The 24,425-nt window shown below is 44.9% G+C and overlaps 1 protein-coding gene across 2 annotated transcripts in view; it reads right to left on the bottom strand.

The window, feature by feature from the left end:
- The window catches only part of LYPD6B (LY6/PLAUR domain containing 6B), a 97,283-nt gene that overhangs the window by 17,489 nt on the left and 55,369 nt on the right, over positions 1-24,425 (bottom strand). Inside the window, exon 2 of one of the 2 annotated variants that reach the window (XM_075001521.1) lies at positions 1,764-1,822. The exons of the other annotated variant lie outside the window; for it this stretch is intronic. The gene's annotated coding sequence lies outside the window, so the exon portion shown is untranslated. The remainder of the gene's footprint in view (positions 1-1,763; positions 1,823-24,425) is intronic. 2 annotated transcript variants of the gene reach the window in all.

Here is a 24,425-nt window from a genome sequence, read left to right on the forward strand (position 1 = left end):
AAGCTCTTCACCATCTGTTTTTTTCTTACCTATCTTGACCAGCTGAGTAGTATCTGCAAATTTTGCCACATCACTGTTTACGCCTTTGTTCAGATCATTTATAAATAGGTTGAATAGGATTGGCTCTTGGGGGACACCACTAGTTATCTCTCTCCATTTTGAAAACTGACCATTTATTCCTACCCTTTGTTTCCTGTCTTTTAACCAGTTATCGATCCATGGAATGACCTTCCATCTTATCCCATGATGACTTACTTTACTGAAGAGCCTTTCATGAGGGACTTTGTCAAAGGCTTTTTTGAAATCTAAGTACACTATATTCACTGGATCTCCCCTGTCCATATGCTTAATGACCCCCACAAAGAACTTTAGTTGATTAGTAAAACATGAATTCCCTTTACAGAAGCTATTTTAACTTTTCCCCAACAAATTATGTTCATCTATGTGTCTGACAATTTTATTCTTTACTACAGTTTCAACTAATTTGCATAATACTGACATTAGACTTACCAGTTTGTAATTGCCAGGATCACTTCTAGAGCCCTTTAAAAATATTGGGATCATATAAGCTATATTCTAGTCATGAGATATAGAAGCTGATTTAAAGGTTAAGTTACAAGCCACAGTTAAAAGTTCTGCAATTTCATGTTTGAGTTCTTTCAGAACTCGTGGGTGAATGCCATCTGGTGCTGGTAATACTTTAATCTTAAGTTTATCAATTTGTTCCAAAAACTCCTCTGAAGACACCTTCATTTTGGAAAATTCTTCAGATTTGTCACCTAAAAAGAATGGCTCCAGTTTGGGAATCTCCCAAATATCCTCAGCAGTGAAGACAGAAGCAAAGAATTCATTTAGTTTCTCCATAATGTCCCTATCATTTGAGTGCTCCCTTAGCATCTCAATCATCCAGTGGCACCATTAGTTATTCAGCAGGCTTCCTATTTCTGATGTACTTAAAAACCACTTTGCTGTTACTTTTCAAGTACTTTCTATTACTTTTTGAGTTTGACTAGTTGTTCTTTTTGGCTTTTCTTATTAAGTTTTTATGTTTGACAGAGTTTATGCTCCTTTCTATTTTCCTCCCTGGGATTTAAGTTCCATGTTTTAAAAGATGCTTTTTTATCTCTCAGTGTTCCCCTTTCTGAAATTAAATGTCAAAGTGTTAGGCTGTTGAAGTGTTTTTCCCACCATGTTAAATTCTTTGAATAAAAGTAATACATTTTGTTATGGCCATCAAGGCATGCGCACCACAAAAACAAAAAAAACAAAAAAAAAACAACATGCTGCTAGTTGCAGGCAGCCGTGGGAGCTCTGCTGAAGAGCTGGGTAGCACCTGAATCTCTGAGTGACTGCCCAAGTGCTCAGCTTACAGGGAACACTGGTGGGTGGGAAGTAACAGAGCGAAAGCTGTGCTAGTCTATATACTATCAAAAAAAAAGCAGTAAAGTAGCACTTTAAAGACTAACAAAATAATTTATTATGTGAGCTTTCGTGGGACAGACCCACTTCTTCAGACCATAGACATACCACAACAGACTCAATATTTAAGGCACAGAGAACCAAAAATAGTAATCAAGGTTGACAAATCAGAAAAATATTAAGGAGGTGAGCAAATCAGAGAGTAGAGGGGCGGGGGAGGGTCAAGAATTAGATTAAGCCAAGTTTGCAGCGAGGGAGTGATTTTTTCTCTCTGCAATCTCAACTGTCACTGTAAGATGACCAAGAAATCTGGCCCTTGACGAACAAAAAGAAAAAAAAAATACCTTGTAACACCAACGTTCCAGTAGGCCATCTGGCTTACTTTGTCCTCATTTAATCCTTCCTAGAAGAAATGGTTTGCATCAACACTTGTTGAGAGCTGAGAGAGCAAAGATCCCCCATAAGTTCTCTATGTGTTTGCTATTATTTGCTTTTAGTTTAAATCAGTGCCTGCAGAAAGTCCCATGGCAGAAGCACCACTTGTGTTCTTTTCAAAACCAGTACGTTATAAATCATATGGCTGATTTCTCCACGTCAGCTCTTGCTACTAGCGTAACATATTATCCATGTTGAGAGATGGAAGTTTTTCAGTTCCTTTCTTGTGAGAGAGCTAATGAGAAAAATGATGAGCTCCTTCTTCGCTTCACTGATAAAGGTAAAAAATGTTCTCAACCTACATTAAACTTCAAGTTTTCCCCCCCAGATTTCAACGCATTGCACATAAGAAGAAATCAAACATTGCTATGCAATCATTCATTATTAGAGCCATACCACCGCCCCAGGACAAATGAAAAATCACAAGTGTATGAAAGGTCTTGCAAGTAAACACCTGTCAAAACACATTTTCTATAAAGATGAACTTCCCCTTAAAACACTGAGGTTAAAACTTGGTTCTTTCCCCTAGCTCTTGAATGAGAACTCCATTGCGTGCATTTAGAACACCGAGGAGGGGAGATCAATTAACTCTAATGAGAATCCATTTAAACAGACAGCTCTTCTCCATCGTGTCTGTTTTTACAAATACAGAGGTCAGTCCCACTCACACAATATAGCAGGTATGCCACTCAGGTTGCACAAAGGGAATTAAGCTGCTCTTAATGGGCAGGATGGGATTCTGCAGCAGTAGAGATCATTCACATATAGCATCCCCTTTACCCTCTCTACTGCACATACCATGGCATGCCAGGGACATATAAGGAGTGAGGACTTCAATGGCCACTTGTGCACTCCTAAAATTACATCCCCCTGAAGCTGCTCTAACTTGTGCCAGGGCAAACTGCCCTCCAGCAGGTCCCAGGATGGGGTGACTCAAAGTTGCCTTTATATCAACCCCTGTATCCATTCAGCAGGCAGAATGTCCTATGTTTAAACTTGGATCAGTTTTGAATATTTGCTTCAAAACCATAAGAGCTAAATGCTTAATTATACCCTAAAGTCCTACCTGGTGCTTTGGACATTTTGATTGCACTGCACCTGCTCAGTTGTTTTTCTTGTCCCTAACAAAAACAACTTTCCTTTCATTCTTTCATTAAATAGCTCATGCTATGCTCTTCAAAGACCACAAATTAATCACTTTTACCTAGTCAGACCAATTTTAATCAAAACAATCTTGACTCTAACTGTTCTTCTGAGACCTGGGCTAGAGGCCTTTTGTTTCATGCCTGTTCTGCAGAGGTGGAGTACTGTACCATTTCAACACACAGCAGGTGAGAGATTTGCATTCCTCATATGCATTTCCTTTAGTTTGTATTGGCAAATTGGGAAACATTTGCCTTTATATAAAGAAAGATCTACGAAGCTAGCGAGCTTTATCAATGCACCTGATAGCACATAGAACTGCGATTACACCTGTGCCAGCTTTCTACAAATTAAAGATTCCCCCACCACAGCCAGAGGTAAATGGAAAATTTTAGGGACTATAAATACAGAAGGGGAGAACTCATCTGTGCACAGGCTGGGCCTTCTTCTCAAGACACTCCAGCCGTAAGGCCAGAGGATCTCCTTCCTTCACCCAAAGCTATTCTCTTTCTTTCCCCAGGACTCCCATTCTTCTCCAGGACGGACACACACACTCTCTGTCTCTCTGCAGTGAGCCTTGAGAAGCACTACTCAGGAGCCAGCATCCCCTCCTGGGGCTGAAGACTCTAACTCTACATACCAAGAATCTAGCACGCAGGCAGGCCCTTTCCACCTAACATCCTTCCCTGGCCAAGGTGGAAAAGCACATGGGCAGCAGAGTGGCTCACAAAATAGGCTGTGGGGGAAGAAAGGTTGCCACTAACACCATAGTCACCTGTCACAAAGGGCAACAGACACACATGGGCACTGGAATACTGACAATCCAATGCACACATTGTGTTCCCACTCTTGCAAACCTTGTGGATGTGAATAATATCCGCGTATTCCCACTAAAGCATTTCCTGGACTGAGGCTTATTTTTTTATACACACAGACCCCATGACCAGGGTTGCTAGCCCTCCAGGATTGTTCTAGAGTCCACAGGATTTAAAGATTAATCTTTAATTAAGATTGTCATGTGGTGAAACCTCTAGAAATATGTCCAGCCAAAACTGGCAACCCTGCCCATGAGAAAACATGATGTCCATTCAATGTGAAGATTTATCTTGCACTGGCTAACATGCTCTCTGCCCATTCATCTGTGTCCATGAAAATTATTCTTAAATTGCACCCTTGAATAGCCTTTTTCTTTCTTTCTTATTTCTTTCTTTCCCTCCCTCTTTTTCAAAACAGGACCTATTTCAGGAATGTTTCCTCCTCCACACTGCAAATGTTGAGTTTCAGCAGCGCAAAGGCATAGATAGGCAAGCAATTCAATTCTGGACCTAGAATAGCTATTAAGCAGAACTATGGTATGACTTATCTCCTAACATTACAGAACTGCAAAAGGGAGCTTATAATAATCAGGAAGAGGAGTATACCTACCTGTAACTGGAGATGTGTGGTGCCTATTGGTGTTTCACTGTGGGTTTACGCATGCATGCCAAGCATCTGGACTTAGAGAATTTGAAAAGAGTTATGCCCATTGGTTTGCACATAATCCCTTTTTTTCCTCTCAGTTTTGACTGAAGTGATAAGGCACAAGGCAGACTGACTGTGCCACCAGTTCCTTTTTAATTGCAAATCAAACAGACGAGCAGCAAAGGGGAAGGAGGGTGGAAAGTGGAATACAGGTAGGGACCACACATCTCTAAGTACCTTCAATTACAGATAAGTAACTTCCTTCTCCTCCTCTTCTTCAAATGATGCTCCTTATTGTACTCACTGAAGCCGCACCTACACGTGCCGGCTACTTCAAAGTAGCCGCGCCAAATTCAAAATAGCGCCTCCCACGTCTACACGTGGCAAGTGCTACTTCGAAGTTGAAATCGACGTAAGGCGGTGAGACGTCGAAGTCGCTATCAGGGGATGGGACTAGCGCCCTACTTCGACGTTGAACGTCGAAGTAGGGCACGTGTAGCCGATCTGCGTCCCGCAACATCAAAAGAGCGGGGTCCGCCATGGCAGCCATCAGCTAAGGGGTTGAGAGACGCTCTCTCCAGCCCCTGAGCTCTATGGTCGCCGCGTGCAGCAGCCCCTTAAAGCTCCCCGCCCCCTGCGTTCCTGTGCAGGAAGCTGAGAGCGCGTGCAGGCAGCAGCACTGCCACACGGCCAGCCTGCATGCCCCTCTGCAGCCCCAGTCCACCACCCCCACAGCGATGGCCACTCGCCAGCCCCCCAGGCACCCCTAGGGCATGCCCCCCCAAGGGGACCCAGGGCTCCCAGGCAGCCAGCCAGCCAGCCTGGGAAAAGGCAGCGGGGCCCCTCCTGGACGGAGGCTGAGATCCGGGACCTGCTGGGGCTCTGGGGCGAGGAGGTGCTCCAGGTAATGGGGAGCAAGAGGCGGAACGAGGATGCGTTCGCTCAGCTGGCCGAGGGCCTGACTGCCCGGGGTCACCCTGCCTGCACTCCTGACCACGTCAGGAGTAAGGTAAAGGAGCTGCGGCAGGGTTACGCCCGAGCCCGGGATGCGGCCAGCCGATCTGGGGCCACCCCCGCCACTTGCACCTTTTTCAGGGAGCCCAGGTCCATCCTGGGCCCCTGGTACACCTCCTCCTCGCCGGCCACTCTTGACACCTCGGCCGACGAGCCCCAGCAGGCCCCGGAGACGGAGTCCGCCCTGGAGGCAAGCCCCGCACCCCAGGGCCCCCCCCCAGGAGCCCACCCCTGGGATGCCGGAGGAGGAGGGGGAATCCTCCTCCAGCGATGGGGGGCTCCACATCGCCCTCCCATCCCGGAGCTCCAGCAGGGCGTCCACCCAGAGGGTGTCCACCCAGAGGGTGTCCCCCGACTGTGGGAGCGGACCGTCAGGTATGTACCCCCCCCAGTGCACACCCCCAGGGCTAAGGGGCGGGGACAACAGACATGACCAGGGCCCTCCACATGCCCAGATGACCATGGCCCCAAGGACAGCAGTGGCATGTCCCTCAGAAGAGTGCATCAGCCCCTGCCCCCCAGCAGAACAGCGCCATGCCCCACCCCTGGGGATGGGGGGGAGCGGAACCTAGGGTACCCCGGTGGGGGGACCACCCATCAGCAGCAGCATCTCCCGGGGACGGGGATGGGGAACCAGCAGCAGGGGGGTGGGGGGACAAGGGCCATGGGTCGGGGCCCACACTAACAGCTGTCTCCACTCTTCTTCCCCCGTGTTCCGCAGCTGCACCATTGGAGGGCCCAGAGAGTGCCGGCGAGGTCTCAGTGGTCCTGGAGAGCCCACTGGGGCCATCCCAGCAGGCCAGCCCCTCGGCGGAGCACCTACCAGCCCCAGGATGAGGCCGACAGACAAGGAGCCACCAGAGGACGGCGACGGACCCCCCAGCTGCTCACGACCCTCCGGCGTCAGCTGGAGGTGTTGGAGCAGCGCTTGCAGGTGGAGGAGCAGCAGCTGGAGCTCCAGGAGTGAGCGCTGGCCTGGCACCAGGAGGCATGGGGGGCCTTCATGCACACATTCGAGCGCATAGCGGAATACCTGGCCCCCCATGCCATGCTGCCCGCCACTCTGTCTGCCACTCCACCCACCGCTCCAACCGCTGTCCACCACCCTGGGGCCTTCCGCCGAGGGAGACCTGGGGCCTGCAGACACCTGCCGGCCGTATCTGCCGGTTCGCCCGGCCCCCACCCAGCCTTGGCCAGGGCTCAAGCCAAGGCAAGGGTCGCGCCCTCCAACCCCGGGCGCTGGACAGTAGAGGGGTGTGGGGCCGAGGACGTGGCCCTCCCACCCCTTTTGTACATATCCCCCATTATTTGTATATAGTTTGTGTTGGACCCCTGTTCTTTTATGGTATCTGCCCCCCCCATGTAAATAGTTCCCCCCTTTTGTTCTCTCTCTCTCTCTCTCTCTCTCTCTCTCTCTCTATATATATATATATATATATATTATTAATAAGAGAATTCACTGTTTTTTGGTTTCAAAAACAACACATCCATTTTTATTTTCAAGAAAAGTTGGGGGGGGGGTGCTCTTGGGTGCTCTGTGGTGTGGGCGGGGGGGCAGGGAGTGTTGTGGAGGATGGAGGCGTGCAGTGGGTGGCCTGCCAGCATTCACCCCGCGGCCTGGTCGAAATGGGCCCGCAGGGCCTCCCAGACCCAGATCCCCTCGGGGTCCACCTGGCAACTGGGGGCAGCGGGTGGCTGCACGTCGGCCCTGCCAGCCTCCACAGCCCAGCCCTGGAAGAATGCCTCCCCCTTGCTCTCAACTAGGTTGTGGAGTGCGCTGCACGCGCCCACAACCTGGGGGATGTTGGTGGGGCCTGCATCCAATCGGGTGAGGAGACACGTCCATCGCCCTTTGAGGCGGCCAAAAGTGCGCTCGACCACCTGGCGCGCATGGTTCAGGTGCGTGTTGAAGTGCTCCTGGCTGGCTGAGAGATGGCCCGTGTAAGGGTGCATGAGTCAGGGCCAGAGGGGGTATGCCGCATCTGTGACGACGCAGAGGGGCATGCTGGTGTCCCCCACAGGGATCTTCCGCTGGGGGATGTAGGTCCCCGCCTCCAGCTGGCGGCACAGGCCCGAATTCCTGAACACCCAGGCGTCGTGGGTGCTGCCAGGCCACTCAACATAAATGTCCAGGAAGCGGCCCCGGCTGTCCACCAAGGCCTGGAGGACCATCGAATAGTAGCCCTTCCTGCTCAGGAAGCGTCCTCTGCTGTGCTCTGGAGCACGGTTGGGGATATGGGTCCCATCCAGAGCCCCAAAGCAATTTGGGAAGCCCAGGGTGGCAAACCCCGCAATGGCGGCATCCAGGTCCCCAAGCTGCATGAGCCTGTGGAGGAGCAGGGCGTTGATGGAGCAGCCGACCTGCAGGGGAAGGACATGGGAGAGCACCAGTGAGGGGTGTGCTGGGTGTGTCTGGCCCTCCACCCCAGGGCTGCCCTCCCCCAGGGCTGCCCTCCACCCCAGGGCTCCCTCCCCCAGGTCCTCTTACCTCCATGAGGACAGCCCCGACGGTGGCCTTGCCCATGCCAAACTGCTGCCTCACGGATCGGTAGCTGTCTGGAGCGGCCAGCTTCCAGACAGCGATGCTGACCCATTTCTCGACCGTGAGGACACGACGCATGGAGGTGTCCTGGTGCCTCAGTGCGGGGGTGAGCCACTGGCAGAGCTCCAGGAATGTCTGCCGGCTCATGCAGAAGTTCTGGAGCCAGCGCTCGTTGTCCCACTCGCCAAGCACCAGCCGCTCCCACCAGTCTGTGCTCGTGGGGTAGCTCCACAGCCGGCGGTGTGTGCGGTGGGGGGGGGGGTCAGAGGGCAGCAAGGTCTGGGGCTGCTTCCTCCTCCCCAGGGGCAGCTCCTCTTCTGCGAATAGAAGGTGGTGAGCTGCCTCCTGCATAGCGTTGAGCAGGGCAAGCACTGCTCCTGCAGGGGCGGGTGGGTGGACCTCTGGCTGCTGCTGCTGCTGCTGGGGGGTCCATACTGCCTCGACGGGGTGTGCGTGCCTGTGGCTCTGCAGACCGCATGCTGTGCGGGCTGCATGTGTCTGGGAGGGGCCCTTTAAGGGAGCGGCTAGCTGTTGCCCTGGAAGTGCTAGTCTGCCCTGTGACCCTGTCTGCAGCTGTTCCTGGCACCCTTATTTCGATGTGGGCCGCTTTGGTGTGTAGACGCTCCCCTGCAGCGCCTACTTCGAAGTAGTGCTGCCCAACATCGACGGCACCAGCCCTGGAGGATGTGTAGACGCTGTTCATCGAAATAGCTTATTTCGATTTCGCTACATCGAAATAAGCTATTTCGATGTAGCATACACGTGTAGACGTAGCTTGAGAGTGATTAACAAGCAGTACCTAATTTAGAGGATATGAGGAAGAGGATGGAATGGTGGATTGGAAGCCAGCCATGCCGAATGAGGCTTCAGTCATTCTGGGGATGGAGGATGTAGGTGGGGGCTGTGGATGGTCTAGCATTGTGAACAAGTTTGTATAGTCATGTCCAGTGGCATCCAGGACCCCCTTGTCCAGTGTTGTGACACTCCAGGCTGGTAAAAAGAATGCTAGATGGCCCTCAAAGGGTCAGGTGCACAGCAGGAGGCAAGATGGTTGGTGACTCTCTAGCTGCCTTCAGAAATATTACTGAGAGGACTGAACATGTGGTGCTGAAAGCTGTGAAGGCTGAGAGATGGGATTGCTGGGGCTACTGTTGCTTGTGAGGTGGCTTGTAAGGTCATTGGTGGAAGAACTAGGGAGTCATGAACTTTGTGCACATGGCATCCAGTGGAATTGTGACTTGGGTGCAGGTATATGGATACCCAATCACCATAGTGTGGCACTGGAATATTTGAAGCCCTGGAAGGAATAGTCAGTCTTCTAGTTAAAAAGGTCAGACACATCTAAATAGAAGTCTGCTATGGTATTTTGTACCCCCCAAGTAATGCAGCCGAATGAATGCAGCCATGATTCCCCTCACATGACAACTGCCATAGCACCAGTGTGCAAGAAGGGATCCACTCTATCCACAGCAAACTGAAGCATCATTCTCACAACCAGTTTGCCTTCTTCCAGGATAGCCAGGAAACGGTTCAGTCCTGCTGGGGAAGTTTGTCAGTAGCGTCCTCCAATTTACTGTAGTTGGGAAAGTCATATTTGGTGTGACAGATTGAGATCTGAAATTGGAGGCTAGCCAACAAGATGACCTTGTGACCGGACAATTCAGTCACTTACCATCACAGTCTGACAGGCTGGATCATGGTTGCTGTGGCCTGGCCCAATCTGTTGCCACTTGGATCATGAGGGAATTGGGTAAGGTGTGAAAGAAGAGAAATGCAGACCCCCTTCTGCATCCATAGGGGTAGATGTGCAAGTGACTGGGGTATGCCAAACAGTTTGAGCCGGCTGAAGAATGGCATCATCCCTACGAAGGCATGAAGGCTGTCCAGTAGCTGACACTGTTTGTCTTTTACTTCCTCTAGTCTAGTGCAACAGGAAAGCCAGCGGTCATCCTGTGTAGTAGTTCCTGGAACTTGTAACATTCATCTGGAGGAAAGTGGGCGGAAAAGGTCACAGCAGCATCTGGATAGGAATCATTCCTGTCTCATTGATATCAAACTGAGCCACTCCTCCAAAACCAGCTCTGAATGCTTACTTGGTGGTTGTCAAAGCAGGGAAGGGGTAACCCTCTTGCTGAACAAGGAGGGACCAAAGGACAATAGTGAGACTAGGACTCCCAATACAGCCAACGAAATGGTTCTGGAGAATGCTGAGGAGGGCCTCATAGAATATACAAGCAGCTTCTCTCCTAGCGAGGGTATTGCCATGAAGCTGGTGCTCCATTAGGGTATTCTTAGAAATGGGGACCCCATAGCTTCAGCCAAATCCTCTGATGACAAGAACTCAGATCCCAGTTCCAATGGTGGTATCATTGCCATATACACCATAGGGGAATGGGTGGAAGTAGGATTCAAACTGAAGTAAGTTGGGGGTTAGAGATCATACCTCCTCAGGTGCAGACAGTAAAGGAAGGCATAGAGGTAACAGTTCCCCAAGGTCAAAGAGTTTGTGTCATGCTGGTGCACTCTCCAACCTCCCTGTTGTCAGCAATGCACACTTCATAGCCTGAACTAGAACCTGAGTGAAGAACTAGCCCATAACTGATGACTTAAGGGGGTGGGGTAAGCAACACAGAGGGCATACGAGGCTCAGCACACAGTACCAGCAGATCCATCAGTCTGCATGGTTTCTTGTCCTGCTTATGAGCCTCGAAACGCACCACTTGTCTGTGGCTGGAAGTCTTAGAAGGCACATGATCCTTTGCAGGCCCTAGAGGAAGGCTTACTGCCATGCTTATGCACACCACTTCCTCATCTGTCTAGGCCACAGCACAGGATCTATAACAGACACTATCAGAACAAGATGTGATCTCTGCAGCCAGATCACAGTCCTGGAGTTCTAAGGCCGCTCCACTGGAAGGATTCACCAGGATGAACCCGACTGCAGCCTCACAGCAATCTGCATCAGGTGCTTCTGGAGGCAGAGCACCCAACCTTGTCGGGTTGGGCTTGGGAAGGACCGACAGATCCTGCACCTGGAAGAAACGTGGGTTTCTCCCCAAGCAGGAAAGGCAGCAATGGTGCTTATCACTTACTAAGAAGGAACATAGGAAGAAGGTGCAGATCTTGAATCCAGGTGTCTTTGGCATAATCAGTATCCAGGCATTGCTGTTGGATCAGGGAAAAAAGTGAGGGAGCCCCAAAAGTAAACAGAATTGTCAAATACTCTTATCTCCTAAAACTATTACTATAAACTAAAACAAAAAATAATAAGAAAATATATAGAACTTTAAAACTGTTTTTTCAAAAACGTGCCAGAGAGATGAGAGGACAGTAAGGGCTCCAGCTTGGACCATGCAGCAGTGAGAAGGAACTGAAAGCACAGACAGTCTATCCTGCCTTTTATCACTTTGGTCAAAACCATGAGGCAAAGAAAAGGTGCACACATGGACCAATGGACAGCACTACTTTCAAATTCTCTGGCTCCAAACACAAGGCGTGCATCCATATACCCTCAGAGGGATTCAATAGGGACCATCCCTCAAAGAATAACATGATGTTTGCCACGTAGCAGTAAGATCTTACTTTTCTTGTGGAAAATCAGAAGGAAAGGATTTATCCACCTTTTCTTCAAATTGATACACACACACACGCACGTTTTTCCTGCTACCACTGAAAATATTTGAACACTTCTGAATTCTTCATTTGTCTACTGCATTGCCTGAACTACAAGATTTGCAAGCTTATTCTTCTTTCAATGCCTCATCGAACTATTTTAACATGAGAGTACTCTGTAAAAGGATAAAATAGTATTACATACTAAAGTTGACTTAGCACTTAAAATACTCAATGACTATGACTTTTTTGCTAAAAGCGCTCATAAATTATACTGTTAGTTTTGTTATTTTCCACTTTTATGATTTTAACATTTTCCCACAGAGAATCAGATCACCACCAAAACTGTGTGTCTGACCCTCTCCCATTGGCAGGCCCGTTCTTACCCAGTGTAAGGTGACGTCTACACTACCAGATACATTTGAATTTAAGGCAGTCAGCTCATTTATACCAAGAGACTGTCTTCACTGTAAATACCATTACCTAGATTTAGGGAGCACTAATATCGATATCATAATATCATTGAAACCGGCTGGGTGTAGTGTTAAGTTGGAATTTCGAAGTTCGAATGAAGGCTAGTATGGAAGTGCCATGTCTTTGACTCAAATTCACTAGCCTCCAGACGATGATCGGCGCTCCTGCACCTGGCTCCTGGCTCACTGCCACTCGCGGGAGATGGGAAACTAACCAGTGCTGTGTGCAGCAGGTGGCAGGGAGCTGGGAAACTGACTGGCAATTGTGTACCTGGCTTCTGTGAGCCAGGCACAGCAGCACTGGTCAGTTTCCCAACTCCTGCAAGCTGCGGGGACCCAGAAACCAGCACTGCCAGCAGCAGAGGTGCAGCAAGGCCCCAGGAGAGGGCACAGAATGTGGGGCTGAGGGAACTGTGGGACAGGTTCTCACAATGCACTGCTGCAACAGTTGATGTTTGGGCCATTCAGTGTGGCAGCACTAATTCAACTTTGTGAGGACTTTGTGTGGAAGTGAGGATACTCAAAATCGAATTTATAAAACACAGTGTTACCAAATTGAATTTCATATAATTGAATTTATCTGATAGTGTAGACACAGCCTAATTCATATATTGATACTGTTCAAGACTGCATGTTCCACAAATGGTAAAACAGTCTTGTCAGGTATATATTCTTGGAGGGAGGAGAAGGGTGGACAGCTAGTGGTCCAAAAAACCCAAAGGACTGGATCTTAAATCAGCATGGCTCAACTGATGCCAGACCACATGAGGATCTGGCTCTTCATGTGTAATACTAAATTGAAAATGGCAGTGCCAAGTTATTGCAGTTTTTTAAATATAGCTTAAAACTCCAGAGTACAGCTGCTTCATTTTTAATGCTTTTTATGTTTCTGGAAGAAATCTGTTTCTAGTATAAATTGCACCCAACAACATATATCTAGATGTAAAGCTACGATTATGCATCTATATCCCATCTTGTAAAAAAAAAATCATTCTAGGTAATGAAAACTGAGAACTTGCACAAGACATTTTTGTTTATCTCGAGTTAAAATGCTATCTTCAACTTTTATCTAAAGGCTTATAGTGACAAATATTCTTTAGCCATAGCAATGCAAAACAAATAATCTTTTTGTGTACAATTGTATAACCAGCTAAAAATAAATTTTAAGGCCTTGAGTCAGAAGATATAGCTTGACAGCTTTCTCTCATTATTCATAAACAGTATTTCTCACAAGCTTCACTCTCAGTTGCATCTCTCAACTGAGATTTCAGTAATTTCCCATCTTGATCTTAGAGCTGAAGAAAATGCTTCTCTCACTCTAGCAACCCAGCATGACTGATGCGTAGGGCAAACCCCTTGCTATCAGCCTCCACTTATCTACACCTGCTCATTGATCCCATTTCATGACACTTTGTTTTCTTTCCCACCAGCAGAAAGTTGATGACAATCACACACCAAAAATATTGATTCTCTCTACCTGACCCTTTCTATTCTTCCGCCCTTACAGCTAATACCTTCCAAATCGAAACCAGTTGAGAGAAGCATACATGTTAATGAAAACACTCCATGATGCCAACTTCTGCTTTGAATGAGTGCTAAACTTAGATTTTGAAGGAGGGTGTTTTTTCTTGCCAGAACTTTTCAGTGAAAGCACAAGAGTTTCCAAACAAAAAACTGTTCACCCAATAGTAGCTCCACTTTTATAACGCGTAAGCATACTTTCTTCCACGTGTTTCATTCTGCAAACTTTAACAGCCACATTCCTAACCTTTCTTTGCAATCCCCTACCATTAGCTCAGTAAGAGTAACTGGTCTCATCACCTATTTCTCCAAAGATCAATTTTAGAAGAACACTGGTTAGAGGTTATCCTTCTAACAGAGGGAAAAAGATGTAACACTTCAGATGAAACTAAACTGTGCCTGACTCCTGTGCAAAGCAAGCATGCAAGATCATCTTTCAAAATGTTTCTGCCCCATAATTTACTTTGCAATTTTTGAACAAAGAACTAGGCAGGAAAGAGTTAACTTCCATTGTACATGGGAAGGATGAGAAGGAAAAACCCAGTATCCTGCCCTGGTATTATGTGTGTCAGTCTCTGGCTCTCACAGGGGAATGTTCCTTTGTAACTTCCTGCTTTAGCACACCTCCCTGAAACACAACAGGGACCCTCAAGATGTCTGCAACAACAGAACAAACACTAGAGGGACTATTTCTCCACTTCTCTGGTGTAAAGCAACGGAGTGGGTCTTAGCCATGAAAGCTCATGAACAAATAAATACATTTGTTATTCTTTAAGGTGCTACAGGACTGCTTGCTATTTATTAACAGGGCAGTACTGAGTGGAATTGTCATCAATTCCAAAGCCAGATGAGATCATTGTGTTTATCTAGTGTAACCCTCCTGAACAACACGGGTCACAAGATTGCCTCACAATAATTCCTGCGGCCTATCTTTTAGAACTGCTGGTGATGAGAAATCCACCATTGTTATACTAATTACACTGTTAAAATTTGATTTCCATTATGAATTTGTCTAATCTCAGCTTCTAGCCATTAGATCATTTTACGCCTTTCTCTGATAGACTGAAGGGCCCATAACAAAGGTTTGTTCCCTACGTCGGTGTGTACAGAATATAATCAAATCACCCCTGTCTCTTTGTTAGACTCAAAGAACTCAAACGATTGAGCTTATCACATAAGGCATATTCCCTTATCCTTAAGCGATTTTTGTGGCTCTTCTTTGAGCCATCTCCAATACCACACCATCCTTCTTGGATTGTGGACAACAGGACTGGAAACAGTATTCCAGCAGTGGATGCATCAGTGAAAATACAGAGGTAAAATAAACCCTCTGCTCCTACTCCAGGGTCCCTTGGTTCTGTACCAACGGATTACTGTAGACTTATTGGCCATAGTGTAGCAACGGAGTTCACATTTAGCTGATTATCTACAACTTCTCCACTTTTTTTTCCCCTCAGAGTCACTTCCCCCCCATGATAGAGATCCCTACCTTGTAAGTATGGTCTACATTCTTTTCTCCTGGACATATATATTTGCATTTGGCCATATTAAAACACATGCTGTTTGCTTGCATCTGGCTTACATAGGCTACGTCTACACGTGAAGCCAACATCGAAATAGCTTATTTCGATGAATAACGTCTACACGTCCTCCAGGGCTGGCAACGTCGATGTTCAACTTCGACGTTGCGCAGCACAACATCGAAATAGGCGCTGCGAGGGAACGTCTACACGCCAAAGTAGCACACATCGAAATAAGGGTGCCAGGCACAGCTGCAGACAGGGTCACAGGGCGGACTCAACAGCAAGCCGCTCCCTTAAAGGGCCCCTCCCAGACACAGATGCACTAAACAACACAAGATACACAGAGCCGACAACTGGTTGCAGACCCTGTGCCTGCAGCATGGATCCCCAGCTGCCGCAGCAGCAGCCAGAAGCCCTGGGCTAAGGGCTGCTGCCCACGGTGACCATAGAGCCCCGCAGGGGCTGGAGAGACAGCGTCTCTCAATCCCTCAGCTGATGGCTGCCATTGCGGACCCCACTATTTCGAAGATGCGGGATGCGCAACGACTACACGGTCCCTACTTCGACGTTGAACGTTGAAGTAGGGCGCTATTCCTATCCCCTCATGGGGTTAGCGGCTTCGACGTCTCGCCGCCTAACGTCGAAGTTAACTTCGAAATAGCGCCCGACGCGTGTAGCCGTGACGGGCGCTATTTCGAAGTTAGTGCCGCTACTTCGAAGTTGCGTGCACGTGTAGACATGGCTACAGTGAGCCAGATGGCTCTGTATCAGTGACTTGTCCTCGTCATCACTGACCATCTTTGTATCATCGGCATACTTAATCTGTGATGGTTTCACAATTTCCTCTGGTTTGCTGATTAACACGCTAAAAATATAGGGCCAAGAATTAATACCTGATGGATGCCTCTAGAAATACACCCTTTCAATGATGAGTCCCCATTTACAGTTACATTTTGAGACTTATTTTTTTTTACTTTTTGAGATGTCATTAACATTTTTCCAGTGTGATCTTTGCCTCACATTTGAAGGAGGACAGTTACTGTTTTACGATTGTAGATTTTTGTATTCCCTTCTACTGTACTATGACTGACCACACTGACAATTTATGGGTGCCTGTAGGTCCCTGCTCTGTAATTTTGTATCCTTGAATTCACAACTGCATTGCAGTAGCCATAAACCACAGCTCAGGGTCCATCTAATTTGTTTTAAGTTTACAGAACCTGCCATTAACTTATCTTCAGCAAATTTAGTTACAAAGAAGTGCTGCCCTTATACACAAAGTTGCTCATACAGCCCTGGTCACGAAACAAAGCCTATATTGGGTTTCTTTCTAGCACAATGTTTTTGCTTAGAGCTGGAACGAGCTAGTTTCTCTAATCCTGTATGTGAAGCAGTACACAGCTGAACTCAACAGGAACTTGGGGGATGAACTATGAGTCAGTGACAATTTCTGTCTTGGGTACACACTAGATATCAACAGAGAAATCAACAAGTCTCAGCCCTTACCAGCCACAGATAACTTTCCTGCCCGCAGTGCCAGGTCAGATTTGTAGACTGGCATGACAAGGCCAGAACCAAGACAACTCCCTGAACAAATGGGGATGGAAGAAGTAGCAGCACGATGGCATGTGGTTTCCCCCTTTGACTGATGAAGCAAGAATCAGGTAAGCTGTTTTGCCTGTCTAGCAGCACAAGCACACTCACAAACACAGGATGAAATTCAATAAGCATAAATGCAGAGTATTCCACTGAGAAAACAACAACTAGTTGCATACACACAGTCAAAATGGGAAATGACCAACTAGGAAGGAGTACTGCAGACATGGATCACAGTGGTTCATAATTAAATCTGAGTCAACTGTTAAACATTGTTGCCAAACAAAAAAAAATTACACATTCTGGTCTGTATTAGCAGAAGTGTTGCGAGCAAGACATGAGGAGTAATTCTTCTGCGCTGCTCCATGTAACTAGATCTCAGCTGGAGTATTGCGTCCAGTTCTGGGTGCCACATTTCAGGAAAGATGTGGACAAACTGGAGGAAGTCCAGAGAAGACACAATGACGAGAGGTCTAGAAAACATGCCCTGTGCGAACAGAGGTCGTTGGAGGGGCTGAAAAAATTAATTCTGTTTAGTCTGGAGAAGAGAAGGCTGAGAGGAAACATGATCACTGTTTTCAAATACATAAATGATTGTTAAGAGCAGGAGGGAGAAAACTGTTTTCCTCAACCTCTGAGGCTAGGACAAAATGTGATGGTCTTAAATTGCAGCAAGGGTGCTTGTGTTTTCTGAGAGGTTTGCTAAAGACACCAAGTAGCTAATTCACATTAAGGTTTTTTATTTAAAATTGAAAGCCCTAGATGTTTACGTATTATTATAATTTAGCAGAGTACATCACATGTAATGTTACAGTGACAAACTAATTTCAAACACAAAACTATTTATAGTATCACCATTATACCTACCAGATAATGTACCAGTCTGAACTCTCACAGATTTCTCACACAGACACCGGTTCTAGGAGCTGACTGAAAAATACTCTCTCCCCTCATCCACATTCATCATGAGCTCAAGTGACTGCCCCAACTTTCTTCTCCGCTATCCCAGAAATTCTCCTCTTACTTCTTCAGTAATCTCCTGAGAGGAGCGGAGTGGCAGAGCCAAGAGTCAGGCTGCCACCACAGAGAGGAGTGGGGAAACTGACCAGTGCATCAGCGCTAGTCAGTTTCCCCTGTCCTGTGAGTGGCAGGCAGCCCAGAGCCTGCCTCTTGGCTGTCCGCCACTCACAGGAGACAGGAGTTTCCTGGCTCCCCCCGTGTTGCGTGAAATTTGACTTAATGCAGGGCTGTGCAAGAAAGCAACTCCCCCATAAGCCGGGGGTCTACTGTATAGTGAAAGTAAATACAAATAAATAGAGCAAATACAGTATAAGTTTACAGTGTACAGTACTACTGTTGTTGGTAAATAAAGTACTCTGCATGCATTTTTGTTTGTTTCTTCATATGTAATCTTGTTTTTTCTTTAGTGTTATGCATTGCTAGGTATACCTCTCTATTATCCAGAATATTTGAATATCCAGCAAGCTCCCAGTCCTGGGGCTGCCGGATATGAAAGAATTTAATGTAGTAGGCAGGCTACTATGGAGCTGAGAAATAAATGTGAAAGCTATGGGAAAAAATAGATGTGAACCAATTTCCACCATGAAGTTTTCAGTTTACAGCGTCCACTAAAGACCCTTTTCATTTGAACCTTTCCACTCTCAGTATTTGCCAAAGGGTAAAAGATGACAGGCTGGAATTGATGAAAGCTATCAGTGCTTTTCTTCATTCCTCCTCAATATTTATGACAGTTGACAGTATACATGACAGTATTTGCTTTTTAATAAGAGGCTTGCAAACAAGGCACAGATCCCATCCACCTTGCAATAAAGACAAGTGATATGGAAAGGAGAAGCAGTATTTGTGTGTTTTTATAATGTTTGACAAGTGTTAAAAGGTTTCCCCTGAATATTAGTGGACAGAAGTAAAGTGATTTTTAATTCTTTATATGCTAACTGATGTGTTGGGGACTGTGTTGGATTTCCATTGGGGTTTTTCCATTTTTTTCTTAGAAGTTAGGAGGCAGCCTCTATGCCGTGTGATCTACAGTCAGTTCTGCTGAAAGCCATCTTACAATAAGATGGGGGCAAGTTGCATTTGTGTCTGTATTCTAGGGAGCAGCCTGTTTTCTGTTTTCAAGTTCCTGTATGGCTTCATTCTGACGTCTCAGAAATAAAATTGATTACACATTGCAACTTTTCAACAAATCTAATTATATGTATCTAATTTGTCCTAGTGCATGCTGTGAACATAAACACTAACGATCAATAGAATGAAGAATTGTTTTTTTCAAAAACTTTGCTGTATCTTTGGGCCTGATTTCCCCAATTTCCTGCCCAGAAGGATTTGTTCAGCTCAACTAGTCTAAATTCTTTTATCACACAAATCTTGTTTTACACCGTCCAAGAGTACAACCCAAAAAGCTGAACATAACAAATGGCAAATCATGCTGCTTGTTTTTCAGGCTTGCTAGCTTACAACTATTTCAGTGAAGCATTGTTCAGCACAATTTATCTTTCCAACATAACAGATTGCTTTTGGCAGTGTAGGAACAAAATGAATTGTCTATACTGCTGAATGGTACGTGAACACAAAAATATCTCCTATTCTGAAGTGTCTCGGTTGCTGACCTGTATGCCATAACAGCAAATGGAAAAAATAAATATTGGTCTGTTCACTTCCAATACAAGGGTCAAATCTTCTACACAAGTGTGAGCACACAACTCACAAAATTCCACTGGGACAATTTGATGTTAAGCATTAGGTTTAGTACAATTTCTTATGCTTCTCCCTCATTGCCTCTGCTTCGGGCTGGAATTCTTGATTGAATCAGTAAAGCCAGCAATTGCAAATGCTCTGCAAACAAAGGCAGCCTCTAAAAATCCTGCTGATAATGGTTAATTTTTTAGGGTGCACACCAAATTATAGTAGAAGTAATGTAAAAGCCTTATTCAAGTTAGAATTGTGAAAAATAGGTGGTTTCCATTTTCAAGAATCTTTTCTTAATCCCAGTTTACATACCTTCACCACTTCTGAGTTTAATGCAAGTTTGGGATTAAAACAAAAACTGAACTGAAAACCAACAGAATTTATTATCTCCTCCTCAAATGAAATCCTGGGGTTTGCATGCTTTCAATTACAAGCTGAAATGGAATAAACGATCCCCATACAGCTGTCGACTCTGCAGGTTAATGAGGTATAGATATGATCCTAGATCCAAATTTTCTGCTTAGCCATATCTCTAGTTTCAGGGTAAAACAATATGTCTGTCCAGACTTGAAAATTAAGCAAAGGTATAATTACTTTTAGATTATGCAGGAGCTTGTTTCTAGTTAATAATGGAACGCAGACCAGGCATGCTGTTCATTGGTGGAATGTTCCCCTCTAGTGAGGTCCCACCTTCCATAACACTTACCTTCTCCCACCCGGCCTTCATTCTAGAAAAAGCATTACAAAGCTGCTGCAATCATCCTTCTTATTACACTGGAAAACTGAAAAAAAAGTCTCTTGGAAAATTGACTGACTGTTTAAACTGCAAAATCAAAAAAGCTGACAGCTTTGAATACTTCTAATTAATTATAGCCTACCACCAGTGAGTTAATTAATGAAGTTGGTTTTGCAAGTGTAATGATGTGTAACTCAGTCTGCTACTGCCTGGCTTCCTGAATCAAAGTTCAAGAACAATTTGTGAAGTTTAGCAAAAATTTGGAATTTCTTATACTTAGAGACAAAAGAGAATGCAATACTTCACTAGTTTTTAGTTACTGTTTTTTATTAAAATGTAAACAGAGCTGCTGACAGTACAAGGTGCCCTTTATTATAACGCTCAAGAGTATTAAGTGTAAAAGAGTTACAGGTTAAGTTTGAATTCAAACCAAGTTGTAAAAACTATTACAGTGATTTGTTTTTAATCAATTCTTTCTATTTGCTCCAACTTTCCCTCAAATAGTTGTGTTGAATTATTGCAATACAGGCAGAATGGCTTTCCATTTCTCTTAACCAGATGACTTTTTTATTCTTTTGAACAGTATTTTCACCTCAATTCACTGAAGTTTATTTATTGTATATTAATGTTTCTGTCAAACATACAGGTCCTATAACAATTTGCACTGTACATTTTTTACTTGTTAGCAAATGTCTGTCAGATGCTCTAAGAATGAATCAAGTACTCACGTAAGTAAGACTCCTAAGCACTCATTTTCTAAAAGTAAAAGGCAGACACACTCCATGACTATATCCACACTAGAGGGTTTTGTCAGTCAAGCTGGCATTTTGCCAACAAGGCCCATGGAGTGTTCACATTCCCAAGGTGCTCTTTCTACAGTAAATCGACAGAATGCAGCACTTTTGTCGACAGTCTTATCCCGCTCCCCACGAGGCAGAATGCCTCTGTCAACAGAAAGCCAGTCAATGTTCCAGTGGCACTCTGTTGACTGACAGGGCTTCTGGGACACCATCCAGCCTTATCTGCTTTACTTCCAATTAGCTATTTTAACAAGAGAACAGCTGGGCAGTCTGACCACTAGCTGTCGCCAGACCAGACAAGATCCGCTTCGCATTTGGCCATGATCTGTCCTCAGAAGTTTTGTCAGAAGATACCTGTAATCTAGACATAGTGCATGCATATTAAAACTTGACATTTCCTAATATATTGTACTTCAGGTAAATTATTGCAGGGTTTCCCATTATCATGGCTTCTCTTTTGTTCCATAGAGCTAGTATATTTGGTACAGCCTGGAATTCCAGAGTTCAAATCACTCAGGGTGATAAAAGACAGCTCTCTCTCTCTCTGTGTGCGGCTATAGACATAGTTAATAAATAATGTGCAACTAGATGGTTTTTAAGAGTATTTAGCATAGCTTCTGGGTTTTCTAGGACAAGTAACACTACTTGTTTTGCACTGTAAAAAGCTTCCTCTGTGGAGCATTTTTCATCTGCAAATATTTTCTCTTTATACTGTCAATACAAAGTGAGTGACTTTAACAAAACAACATTTACTGCATGATATTTGACTTATTTGATTAACACAGGAAATACGGGAGATACATTGTGGTTGGTATATTTACCAGGTATTAAATGCTAGCTGCTTTTCAATGTAAGCTCCTTGGGGTAGGAATTGCTTTTCCCCTCATTGCATGCATTAGCTCCTACTACAATGAGGCCCTACTCAATAGGAGCTTGGAGTTGCTAAAACAACATAAATGGTAAAGTACAATAATGTCACCCAAAAGCCTTGGATAGGATCCCTCATCAAAGGCTCTTAAGCAAACAGAATATAGTTAATTCCAAAGCTGACTGTGAAGGGATCTCACAAATCTGGATGACTGGGCACCAACATGGCAGGTGAAATTCAATGATGATAAATGCAAAGTGAGGCTCACTGGAAAACATACTCCCAACTGTACATGCAAAGCTATGGGATCTAAATTATCTGTTACCAGTGAAGAAAAATCTCAGAATGATCGCAGACATTTTTCTGACAATGTTCACTCAATGAAAAAAAGCTAAAAATAGATAAGATAGATGAGAGCAATCACTATCAGAATGCCACTAGACAAATCCTCTTACATCCCTCAACCTGAATATGCATGAAATTCTGGTTGCCCCATTTCAAAAAAGATATATTTGAATTGGAAAAGGTACAGAGAAGGATAACAAAAATGACTAGAGATATAGAACAGGGTTCAAAAAAAGAATTAGATAAATTCATGGAGGATAGGTTCATTAGAAATTATTAACCAAGATCAGCAGGGATGCAACCCCATTCTCCATGTATCTCTCAACCTCTGGCTGCTAAAAGGCAGGACTGGGCAACAGGGGATGGATCATTTGAAATTGCCCTATTCCATTCATTTCATCTGAAGCATCCAGCTCTGGCCTCTATCAGGACAGGATACAGGATGAGACAAACCAGCATGAGTGTTTTTAAGTCCTTACTTAAAAGAAAACTACCATTTTTTTCTTAAGAAAGAGGAAACAATTAGATCTTTATCCTTTTGGGTAATTTTAAACTGAGTACTCAAAAGCTGTTGTTTTACTGTAAGATGGGTATTGGTTCCTGCTTGTAAAATTCCATATTGTCAGATTTAATGACGCATTTCTGATATAACATCATATACATATAAAGTGGTTATCGGGCAAGAAAACGACTGGTGGCAAAGTCAGGACACAGATACTCAAACGATCCTTTTTACTGATCTCAAAGCCATTCCACTAAAACATGGCATCACAACCTCACCTCTCCAACACGCATGACACAGCATCATTGCATGCCTATTGGAACAAGCAAATAATTTCACTACCTAAAGATAAAGTTTACCCACACATTCAGGCACAACTTCACATATAAGCTGTTCACACGGATATTTAAGCACTCTGTGTGTTTTAAAAAGGTACACAATTCAGTACACAAGAGTGAACAAATGATTTATTCCTGCTGCTTCTCCTTACTCTCTTTGTGATCCAAAACCTATAAGACACCATTTCAGAAGGATACTTCTCTGCAGTAACAGATGAAAACTTTACTTACTGCTATTCCATTTAAACAGGACGTAATTCACTAGGGGAAAGAAAGAAATCCTATTCCTTTTGTGAGTGGAAGCTTTCATTCAAACTATTCACAATCAAAGCTACCGTGTGCTTTTCATAATGATACCCAAAACTTTGCACAAATTCTTTGTATGACCTTGGATGTATTTTCAGAAGATATGGTACTATCAAATTAGCAATTGAATAAATGGGACATAAAGGCAAAAGAAAAACATTGGTAAGCAATATACTGGGATCTGTGAATGCATGAGGTACTCCCTTGTATATGGAGTCTTTGGTGATACTCCCATGCCAGGAGAGTTTTACAACCTCCAAAAACAAGCTACGCAGATTCTCTTCACCATATCCTATAATTGTTTGTGAACATGCAGCAAGAAGGACTGCAAAGAAATAAAAGAGTTGAACTATTTCATAAATTACAGACCACATTCAGATTCGTTTATATCTCAGAAAATAAGACTATAAAAGACAGATCTCTGCAAATGAGATTTCCTTTAAGTTTAGAAATCAGTACTCCAAGGTATTAGAGCAAACTTTCATTAAAAATAAATAAATGTAGGGATCTGATCTATAGGGATATAACTCTGCATGAAGATTGCTGGACAATTTTAAAACACTAGAAGAGATAATAGTGTAGCTTGAGGGCTTGGTAATGAGACAAGATCCTTTTACCTCTGGGTCACCAATTCAAATCCACACGTTAGTTGCTTTGCTGGAAGGCAGATTGATCACATCAAAACTCAGGGTATTGCCTGATGGATTTTTCCACCATAGTCACAGAGAGGTAGCCATGTTAGTCTGTATCTTCACCAACAAAATAGCAGTCCTGTAGCACCTTAAAGACTAACAAAATGGTTTATCAGGTGATGAGCTGTCGTGGGACAGACCCACTTCTTCATAATTTCCAGATCTAAGGAAGTGGGTCTGTCCCACGACAGCTCATCACCTGATAAACCATTTTGTTACTCTTTAAAGTGCTACAGGACTGCTGTTTTGTTTTCCACCATAGTAAGTGTTTTATGTCTAAAAATCAAGGCTCCAGCCTCAGATCAGTGAAAAGGGCCAATCAGAAGAAGGGGCAGGAGGACATATTTGTAGAAACACCACAGAGGACAGACCTGCATTGTAGCAAGTGGG

This window comes from Carettochelys insculpta, chromosome 8, assembly GCF_033958435.1.
Source record: "Carettochelys insculpta isolate YL-2023 chromosome 8, ASM3395843v1, whole genome shotgun sequence".
Lineage (NCBI taxonomy): Eukaryota > Metazoa > Chordata > Testudines > Carettochelyidae > Carettochelys > Carettochelys insculpta.